Raw genomic sequence first — 9832 nt, 5'->3', positions numbered from 1 at the left:
AACACCAATGAGTATGTAAGACAAATTTTATCTGGAGAGAGCAAACAATAGGCTACCAGTAGCATCTTTCAAAAGATATACAATGTAAGCCACATACTCTTCAATAGCTCAAGGGGCTTATAGTCAATAAATTTAACAGGCTGCAACCAAAAAAGTCAAAGCTAAAGTACAGTATGTAAATGGAAGCGAGAGTGAACTCTTCTTTTCAACCTTAGGACAGTTAATAGAGGGGAAATGGCAAAATACATGAAAAGGAATACACAGGATTTGACAGAGTATGGTTTTTTTCTTTTAACTTCAAGGCGAACTACCAGACTATTTTGGTTTACAGATATATCAAAGAAAGAACTTTCATCAGTTTGCATAAAAGTCTCATTTTCAACATTTGAATGTTTAAGCTTCAGAGCCTTATTCTGTATGTGCATGTGGCGGGTTACAACGGAAGTAGTGTAAATAATAACTTTTTCAAAGAGAGATTAGCTTCAAAGATTATATGGTAAAATAGTGTTTTCTACACTTATGGATTAAAATACCTGTAGGCAGTTTCTGTAAACTAGTGAAACTCATGGGTATTTGCAGTAATAGACTAATGACACTAGAAGTATCTGACAGCCCCGTTGCTGCCTCTTGACATTATTTGTGGTATTCTGGTGTTCAGTATGGGTATTCAAATCCTCAGTCTTGCCAGATTTGTTTGCAGTGGCTCAGTATTTATGTGACAAAAAAAAATGTTTCCTTTAGGAATTCCCTTTATTTTACAGTTATGCGGTCACACTAAATGCAAATGTATAGGACTCACCTTGTCCTTTTGTTTTTTTCCAAGACCTACCCCTGACTTCTCTCAGTTGACTAAGAGCACATGTGTTGGTTTTTCACTGACAAGCCCCTCATATTGACATCTATATTTGTTTAAGCTGTCAGTAAAACTGAAGTAGCTTGACTGTTTCCACTGAGATTCTCTTTCCCCAGATTTTCACTTATTATGATGTTGTTTGGAAAAAACTCATTTGAGGAAAATGGGAACTATGGGGCAGTAAAGAATACGGTGTTGGATGTGGCAGACCTAACCTCTGCTCTGACTAAATGGTGACTCCTTGGACTGAAAAATCCTGCTCTGAGAAAGGCAGAGCAGAAAATGACATGGAAGCTCTTGCAGCCCAGGTCAGTATCTTAATACAGAATGTAACAGGCAGAAACCCCCTATCCGAATGAATGGCTGAAGGTCTCTGAGCACACTCTATCCAGCATACTGTTCCCAAGGAAGATGAAAATAAATTCACCAGAAAATGTCAGCTCCTTGTCTGTGTGCCTATAAAATTGTACAACAACAAAAACTTCTGTTTACTCTGGTGATATCATTTTAAAGTTTGCGGATATTTTGGTAGCTGTATATCATGCAGGACAGTAAAGGAAAAGACTCACCTTGTTTATGTGCTACCTGCGTAGAGTAATCTCAGTTGTAAAGTTAGTGGATAAAAGAGTAAAGATGATTTAGTGAGGAACAGCACAGCACAGCTAGGACTTAACGCAGCCCTTAGCTTACTGTTTTGGGGTTCTTCACATAAAGCAAAGTGCAGTCTTTTGCACAGGACACATCTTGGCATAGAAATGAGGGCTTTATAGCAGCCTATAAAGATTCCGTTGCACTAGCAAAATTGATTAATGTTTAGTTATGTTAAGTGGAGAAAGATTTCAAGGTCCTAGATTCTGACTTCCTAAATTGTTTCTACTACAGATTTAATATGTTAAGATTTTTCTTGAACAATATTATCTACCAAGTCAATTAAGCTGTGTGAAATAGCACCTGTACTTCTGCTCTCGTTTCATGACAATGGAAAGTGAGATAAGTAGATAGGAAAGGGAATTGTGGATCTAGGTGGAGGTTTATTGAAAGTATAGCACAAAACTAAACAGGTCCATGGGAAGTACACGCCATAAATGATCATTAAGTCTTCAAAAAGGCTGTTTATCATAATTACGGGTATTTGTATGCTCAGGATGCCATTTCTTAGACTGTGTCTGTACAGCAGTGTGTGTCTGCAGTTCAATCAGGATGTAAGCAAACAATATGTAAACCAGTCGCATTGGGCAACAGCAGCAGTCTGTCTTCAGAAGCACAGAGCACACAGTTCAAGCTGCAAATTTCATTCAGGAAGCTGAAAAAAAACCAACCCAGGAGCTTATCCTATGCCGTACTCAGTGTTCTACCTGGTTTAAAACCTAGGCTATGTTTACACTGAAGCTTTGTAATGGTTGAGACATAAAAACTGAGCCATGCTTTGACTGTGCATGACAGTAATTGGCAAAAAAAAACCAAAACAGGCTGACTACCCTTGATCAAGGGAGAGGTGCTTGCACATGCACATGGTATAACAGATGAGCTCTCAACAGAGAAGAGCAATAATAACTAGCCACCCAAGGACAGAAACAGGCTGATCAGAAAGTCCAATGAAAATAGAAATCTTTTAACAGACATAAAAACAATCCCTTTCATGCAGTCAATTTGAGAAAATTTTTTCTCATGTAGGTAATGAAAAATACACATCCACTATGATAAATATACATCTGCATATTGCTAGCAATTCACTTTTTTCTGTAATTACATTTTCTCCTTGTTAGTTCTTTTTGTTTCTTTGATGTAGTCATCCCATGGACAGTGTCATGAAGACCATCTTGAGAACAGAGAGCTCGCTGTCTTCTAACGAGAAGAGAAAACAAAGAATTCTTGGGGCTATATTTGGCATACAATATGCCCAGGTGACTTCATCCACCTCTAACTGCACTGTCTGATTTTAGCAGGAAAAAGGCAAATATACTCTCTTTATCCACAAACTGGGAGATAGGAGGATACTGTGTTTTCAGACTGCATAAAAAGAAAAATAACTGCTTTTACTTCTCTTTACCGTGCACTTTCCCCAAAGTATTATTTTCCAATGATTTTGGGTCTGTGAGAGCTGCTTTTAAATTTCTGGTGATAATTTTATATTCTAGAAGGAATTTGAACATGTTATCACATGTTCCAAAGTATATCAACTTGCATATTGCTTAGCACAAAAAACGATCTCGCTCATTACCCTCATAAAACTAGAAACTAAACACTACCTTCTTTTAGATGAAGTAATTTACTTGTCAGCTGTTTATTTCAGAAAAGAAGCGTGGTTAAAAATATGGTTATAATAATTTCTTTATGCAATAATAATCATAATTTCTAACTATAGTTAGCCAAACAGTATTTGAAATAGATATGATCTCTTGTTGCTTTGCCTGATCTTTGCCTTTTGCTGACCTGAAAAACCAATAAAGTCCATTACTGAACCAAATGTTTAAAAAGTTAGTAGTTAATTAGACAGAAAACTACCTCTCAGGCAGATGGTATCATATGGAGTAAGCAAGGTCAAATGGAAATGAAACAGGATATTCAAAAACAAGTAAGAAGAATTAGCAGTATCTACAAATAACCAGTGTTATTTGTAGCCCTGATGAAATTGGTGGGAAGCTCCCACTGACCACTGACAGCCAACGTGGAGCAGTGTTGAAAACTTGAACTGATCTAATATTAAAATTCATGTGTTTGTTCTTCAAAATTATGCATTTATAAATATTTTATTGTACAGCAAAGGTTTAGCCAATTTAATATTGGATAGTAAAGGGATACAAACCCTTGATGTAGGGCGTGCTAGAGACAATTATTTGTGAACCAATTTTATTATAACATTAGTAGCCACTTGCTATTCTTGAGTCTACACTTGTGTCACTGGCTACCTAATATTAAAGTAAGGTTTCTGTTTCCTACCTGTTTTTTATTTTTCTGAACAAATAAGTATATGTTAGCGGTACAAGTACAAATGAGCTTGTCTTGTCTTTTCTTACAAACTGAGTTAGGGCTTTTATTTCAGTGTCTGTAAAACATAAATTTGGAGTGTATGTTCAGCTCTGATGTCCAGAATGGCAGGCAGGAAGGCAAAACTGCCATTCCCAGTCTGCTGGAGATTATTAAGCTCTCTTGAACCCTGTATGCATCCGACAAAATTCGAGAAAAGTATTGGAGTAAAAATCCTGCCTCTAAGTCTCTCCACAGACAGGACACTCTGGCCAGACCTCTGCCTTGAGCAAGAGGCAATTGCTTGAAGCAAAATACCATGAGGCTGTACTCCCACTGATGGCCTAAGACAAGCATTTTGATTTCCTTAAATCCAAAGGTCTTCAGCACAGTGACATGGGTTAATAGCTTTAGAAGTGAGCACTATTTCACAAGTGACTAGATATAGACCTGGGTTTGGAGAACTGCTCACACTGATGTTCATATTATCATCTCTTCCATCAAACCCGCATACACTAAAGGGGCCGTGAATTCCGTGCAAATCTTGGAGACTTCTCATCAACTTATGAAAAACAAAGCTCTGCAGGTCAAACCTTGATTCTAAATTGCATCCAAGTACCTTTTAAATTGCAAAATTATGAGAGTTCAGCATTTTCATTATCATTAGGTGCCACTCCTGAAAAATGCTTAAGAAACATCACTGGTTGTTCCCAGGGAGGAATTTACTGTTACAAATATTACAATTACCGAGTACATTATATCATTTAGGTATATATTTAGTTTAATTGTGGGAAAACTTGATAGTATTCTGTTGATTCCATAATTACTAGAAAAACTGGAAAATAAAATACATGTCTTGGGGGACTGGGAATTTGATGTGGTTTATAATCAACAGCATTGTTCACAATGATGGATCTGAGTATACAGAAATTATTTCACATTGCAGCACTGGTGCTAACACTTGCTTTTGCACTTGCTTTTCATTACCATTGCAAAATAGTTTTCATAGACACTGCTTATTTTAGTCATGGCAGAAACTAATGAATTTTTCAGACTTGTATCTGGGTTTTATTATACTCCTATACAATCTTTTATTATACTCCTACAAAATCTAGTTTTTATGTATTGTACTATCAAAGAGTGGGCTGAGGATGCCCTTACTTCCCTTTGAATCTTTTTTACAACTTTATAATTCAGAAATTTAAACTTCACCCATTATTAAGTGCTAACCTCTGAGTCTGGCCTTGCTTCTCCCTCTAGTGAAAATTATTTGCACTATGGTGGCACCAAGTGCCTCTCTGCTTTGGCCCTGTTGTCCTAAACAATGTAAAACCAAGGCTGTAAGTAGTCCCATTCTCAAAAGCCTGCAGTCTGGCATGTTTGCAAGACCAATTTTAGTGAAGTGAAGCAACCACTGAGCTAATTGATTTGAAGCTAACATATCTCTACTCCATACTGAAGTATAAGCATGATTTAAGTCAGTAAGACAAAGGAGATGGGAGCAGGTGCTAAATAAGTTACAAGAGGGGGAAACTCATAATTTCTCCCTCCACAAAGCTGAATGAACACGGCATTCACAGCAACAGATCCAGCAAAGAAGACATTTCTTGTGAACAGCCATCAGTCTGAACATCATTTTGCCCGCCTTGAAAAACTGTCCTCTGAGGAGACGTGAACACCACTTTAGTGAATCACAGTCCTGTTGATGTTGAATGTTGATGTTGAAGCTGCTAGAGAGCCTTGCCACAGGGCGAAACATGTGGCTGTCCTAGTGCCCAGGGAAAACAGTATCTCTGGATGTATTGATTAACTTTGTGCTATTTTCTAGAATAATGTAAAGAGGTAAAAAAAGTGTGAAACAGAAAAGGAAATACAGTTTGGCTGATACAGCAAGGCACAGGCAGCCAACAGACTTGAAACTTAGCCTCCCTATTTCTTCTGCTGCTTTTCCTTCGTCAGTTCATTTTGGTCCATGAATCAATTTCCTTATTGGAAAAAACCACCTGACAAAGCTATCTCTTAACTCTGTCTTTCCACTGTACCCTAGGATTCGTGAGTGGAAAGATATTTCAGATTTGTGATTGCTGTTGTGTACATAGGTATCTCCTGTTTCTAATTAGGGGGAGCCAGCTGTTCTCTTAGAAAGTATATCATGAGTCCTGAGCAGGGAGACCTCAACACAGAGGTTGTCTGATATAAAGGCATGGAGAGAGCAGCAGTAAGGGAAATACTGTGTGCATGCTCTAAATTATTTTTTCTTTGTACAGATGAGGTTTGATTGAGTATAACTTAACATAGAACACAGGAAGGGAAAAAAAGATATTATAGTGGTAAAATGTAGAAACTGTGATGAAAAAGAGCTTTAGAATACTAAATACAATTGAAACAGACCTTCACATGAGTAACAGCATTTTTTTCCCTATCATCTATTGTTACAGATAAGAGCTCCTTACCTATATCATGCTCCTCTCTCAGCCTCACACTTCTACTGTCCTTGTTGGGTTTTTTGCAACACCAAAATAATAACAGCAGAAAGGCAGTAATGCTTTCATTTAATGTTGCAAGGAGCAGATGCAGTTAAGTATTTGTTTAACTTGAGGGGGGGCTAATCCTTCCACCTGAGAGCCACATACTGGCAGTTGTAAGATATGAGCTGTGCATCTCAGAAGGATAATTGCCTGGTAAAAGATGGTAACTAACTGCTCTACTTGGAACCAGATCCCCTTCAAAGCAGGTTTAGATAGCCAGCAATGTCCCTGGCTCACTCCTTATAGTCTAGGAGATAGCTGGGGAGAGGAAAGCGCCATTGCCCTACTGGTGAAATGCAGATAATATTCACCAGTTATTTCTTCTGTTTGAAAACTGCCAAATATCTAGTAAACATGCACAAACTTGTCTGCTTGTACATGCTTTCTGGGGAAAAAAAGTAATAAACAGGCAGTCAGATGGAAGAGGATATAAACGAACATATAACAATTCTGTAAGAAGCCAGACTTTTACTCCTAGGGCTTATGGTAATGATCTTCAATATGTGAACACCAACGCTGCACTAATTCGTGTATGCCTTACTATAGGTTAAAGTAACATGATAACTCAGACAACATTGCAGACCACAGTTAATTTCAGGTTCCGTATAATGGTTGGCAACTACATACTTGCAGACCATACTTCAAGCAGCTTAAGAGAAAATTACAACATGATTTTTAACAGTATAGCACATAATTTCTTTTTCATTAACTACATAAATTCATTTTGATACTGTAAAACTAAATACATTTTTTAAGTATTTACTTTCATCAACCATTTTATTTTTCTGACACATGGCATATCTTATTCAATAGCATTGGCTGCTCTTTTTAAAGATAATATTCTGTTTTCCAGAACAGCAGTATGATTGTATTTAGACATCTTTAAAAATGTAGTGACAGCAATTTCAATCAAAAACGAGAGGAAAAAAATACTTTCTTTACAATGAATAGTAGCAACTGAAACAAGTTAGAAATAAGGAAGGCAAAACCAGCATTGGAATACTTTGGTTTCATTCATACTGAAGTTTGTGGTGTTCTGAAAGAATTATAGGGGCCTTGTATACAAATTAATGCTGCAGTAGATCACCATTGCCATCTCCTGGTAAATAAACCATATAACTGTGTTCTGGAGCTTTTTCTGAACAGCCATATATTGTACAACTGTAGAGAGATTACACCATAAATAGGCAATAAAGAATTTAGGGTATTTACTGTGAGACTATCATTGCATTTTTATTCTTTGCTCACATAAGACCTTTATAAAGAACTGCATTACAGTTGATAAATAGCGGCATTTGTTCCAGTGCACTCTTTATGCGAAAAGAAATACTACTACTTATGACTCCATAAATTAACATGAGACGGTGGGTATTGTTGTGATTGAAACAAATACCAGAGCTGCTTAAGAAAAACTCACCATAACCAAAACAAATACACTCAGTGAGGAGGCATTAGTTTCCACTGTATTGTGATAGGACTGTAATAGGTTAGTCAGCCAAGACAATGTCAAACAGCATTAAGCTACATTCTGAAGTGACAGTAGGGATAACAGCAGTGACAATAATAAGCTGTCATTTCACTCTCTGGTATTTCTAAACCTTTTTCTTTTATTTTTTTTTTTTTTATTTTCATTGTCCTTCCCACTGTCACTTTTCATTCTACTCCCTCTCTCTTACCGATGCTCCTTTTTTGTCTTTGTGCAGCTACCTGAATCCTCCTGATAAATGATATATGTTCTCTCGTGCTTGGTGTGGAAAAGAGTGAGCCAATCTTGAAGCCAGCATGAGAAACCCCCTCCCCAACAGAACTGCCCATGTATCATGCTGAAGCCTGCAAAAACTCACCTTGTCCTACAATCTCTTTGTCACGTGGGGAAGGAGAATGTGTCTACAACTCATTACCCTTCCTAGCAGAACGCAGTATTCAATGTGATATTGAGCCTTGATAAATCATTCTTTCAATCATATCAGTAAACAGAGAGAAATGCTGTCTAACTGGCAACAAATTTCAAACAGGTTCAGCAAGGAGTGACAGATTAGTCCTTGCCCTGTGTATTGCTTTTGCAATACTTCTCTGTGCAACAGAGAGAGTGAGTTCCTTTACTTCAGCTCTGTATCTACTGCCAGCATTGCCAACTAATATGACAGGGAACAACCCTTTTAATAAGCTTTTGGTTTTTATTCCATGGAAGCAAGAGAAATGTTTGTAATATTCTGGAAGAAACTATAGCTGCAGGTTTTCTGATACCACCAAACCTTCTGAAGCCAGAGATGCATCATGAAGAGCATTTACTGAAGAGCAGCCTTCATGGTGGTGACAATTCAGTTAGTTTGTTTCTTTCAGCTCAGCAGCCATATAGCTAGGACTGCTGAATGGGGTCAATCACAGACACTGAAAAAGGGGATGATAAGTGCGGACAAGTGCAATGGCATTTTAGAGCCGCCATAGTGTTCGAAAGAGTAAATATTAACTGATGCTCAGAAAGAGCTGTGAGAAGTTGCTGGCTGTAGATAGCTGGAAGGAAAGTAGAGCTTTGTAACAAAAATGAGAACAACATCTTGAGGGACTAATAAGAATACTTTCTCATCAACCTGGTTTCGTCACAGGGGGACACAGACTTGATCTTGGACTCACAAAGGCATTTAGAAACCAGAGTCTATGGCAGGTTACACTAAATGATCATAATAGCCATTAAGGCCAAAAGGGACTGGAAAGCACAGGCTTAATTATTAGATTATCCCAGGGGATCTGGAATCAACACACAATGCTAATGGTATCTCCAGTCATTATTATTAGATTATGCCTAGAAACTTTTCCCTGAAGCAACACTGTAATTATGTCTTTATTAATTTATTTTTATTTGCTTTAGCCATTCTCCACACTTCAACAATATGCATACTTCCTATTGCAAAGAAATTCAAAACAAAGTCATCTCAGGGAGGAAATGGATAAACACATCTGAGCTCTAATAACAGAGAGTTAGAACTAGTAGCATCCTTTAGAAATTACAAGTTAAAATATAAATGCCTGTTTTAGGGAAAAGAAGAAAGATGAAAATGAGAAGTTGAAATACATTACCCTTTTTATAAAGAGTGGCAGTCAGGTCTACAGCTGAACTGAAATGAAACACCTGCTCATAAGGGGTTGAGAAGAGCATGTGACTCATAAGGAAATCTGGCCTTAAAACAAGCTAGAACAAGCATGGAGAAGGAACACAATTGCTGTTGCCCTGTCCATGATAAGGTACCAGGTTTGCATGAGACACATGACTGAACATGTTTCTGTTGCCTCCCATGCCCTTGCAAATTGAAAGATGAAAGTTGGGGTGCAGATTAAATCTGATCCTATATGAATTTTTTCAGCAGCCAAGGTTGCTGGAAACCACATAACTGACCTGGAACATCCCTCTGTCTTTGACCTGTAGTTAAGTACAGCAATACTACATGTATCAATGGGTAAATAATAACTGGAGGAAATTATTAAA

General features: G+C 37.5%; 1 long non-coding RNA gene across 1 annotated transcript; it reads right to left on the bottom strand.

Annotated features, from left to right (window-relative positions):
* Positions 1–2501: 2501 nt before the first annotated feature.
* Positions 2502–6829, bottom strand: LOC133212271 (uncharacterized). The gene is made up of 2 exons (XR_009725440.1): positions 6660–6829; positions 2502–2698 (listed from the first exon to the last, which is right to left on the bottom strand). It is a non-coding gene; the product is annotated as an uncharacterized LOC133212271 (long non-coding RNA).
* Positions 6830–9832: the final 3003 nt, after the last annotated feature.

Source organism: Neopsephotus bourkii, unplaced genomic scaffold, assembly GCF_033783945.1.
Source record: "Neopsephotus bourkii isolate Nb327-2 ecotype Australia unplaced genomic scaffold, CSIRO-AGI_Nbou_v1 NB_678, whole genome shotgun sequence".
Taxonomy (NCBI): Eukaryota; Metazoa; Chordata; class Aves; order Psittaciformes; family Psittacidae; genus Neopsephotus; species Neopsephotus bourkii.
The sequence above is the reverse complement of the archived record's forward strand: the minus strand, read 5'-3'. Positions and strand labels throughout refer to the sequence as shown.